At 46.2% G+C, this 1,309-nt stretch overlaps 1 non-coding gene across 1 annotated transcript; it reads left to right on the forward strand.

Annotated features, from left to right (window-relative positions):
* Positions 1-354: 354 nt before the first annotated feature.
* LOC119927582 lies at positions 355-482 on the forward strand. Its single transcript, XR_005450572.1, has one exon. It is a non-coding gene; the product is annotated as a U6atac minor spliceosomal RNA (small nuclear RNA).
* The last annotated feature ends 827 nt before the right edge of the window (positions 483-1,309 follow it).

A 1,309-nucleotide genomic window follows, 5' to 3' on the forward strand; every position in this document is an offset into this window, starting at 1 on the left:
AGTCTTTAATAACCAATCAATGGTATTTACTGACCACTTACTATCTGCAGAGCACTGCTCTAAGTACAATACATGAGAATAAGCAGACCCATTCCCTGCCCTTAATGAGCTTTTCTATTCCAGCTCTTCCTTGATTGAGACTTACAATTGTGTGAGTTTCCTGAGCTCAACATTAGGGAACTCAGTGCTAAAGTGTTCCACAACAGCAAGACTGACTGTCAGTTTGCCAGAAGTGAAACTATCAGGAGATGCTGTATAGAAGAGAGGGTTTAAACACATTTTGGAAGATGAAAGCAACTTAGTTTATACCTAAGAAACCATTTTATTATGAATAGTCATAGTGGTATTTGTTAAGCACTTACTATAAGGAGAGAACGTTATCACTCCCCTTGAGAAGGATGGAAGAGGTCCTAGTGGCCTTTACAACACATATATGGTTAAAGCATTGCCACCTACTTTGTGGTATCTAACCAAGTTTTTAGAGAAGCAGTGTGGCTTAGTGGAAAGAGCACGGGCTTGGGAATCAGAGAACATGGGTTCTAATCCCGGCTCTGCCACTTTTTCATTCATTCATTCAGTCATATTTATTGAGCGCTTACTGTGTCCAGAGCACTGTACTAGCGCTTGGGAAGTACAAGTCGGCAACATATAGAGACAGTCCCTACCCAACAACGGGCTCACAGTCTAGAAGGGGGAGACAGACAACAAAACAAAACGTAGTCAGGTGTCAAGTCATCAGAATAAATAGCAGTAAAGCTCGATGCACATCATTGGCAAAATAAATAGAATAATAAATATGTACAAGTAAAATTAAATAGATTAATAAACCTGTACAAACATATATACAGGTGCTGTGTGGGGAAGGAGGTAGGGCAGAGGGGATGGGAAGGGGGAGAAGAAAAAGGGGGCTCAGTCTGGGAAGGCCTCCTGGAGGAGGTGGGCTCTCAGTAGTGAAGGGAGGAAGAGAGCTAGCTTGGCAGATGTGCACAGGGAGGGCGTTCCAGGCCAGGGGGAAGAAGTGGGCCGGGGGTCACCTGGCGAGACAGGTGAGAATGAGGCACAGTGAGGAGGTTAGCGGCAGAGGAGCAGCGGGTGCGGACTGGGCTGTAGAAGGAGAGAAGGGAGGTGAGGTAGGAGGAGGCGAGGTGATGGAGAGCCTTGAAGCCCAGGGTGAGGAGTTTCTGCCTGATGCGCAGATTGACTGGTAGCCACTGGAGATTTTTGAGGAGGGGAGTAACATGCCCAGAGAGTTTCTGCACAAAGATGATCTGGGCAGCAGCATCAAGTATAGACTGAAGTGGGGAGAGAC

The sequence above is a fragment of the Tachyglossus aculeatus genome, chromosome 4 (assembly GCF_015852505.1).
Source record: "Tachyglossus aculeatus isolate mTacAcu1 chromosome 4, mTacAcu1.pri, whole genome shotgun sequence".
Taxonomy (NCBI): domain Eukaryota; kingdom Metazoa; phylum Chordata; class Mammalia; order Monotremata; family Tachyglossidae; genus Tachyglossus; species Tachyglossus aculeatus.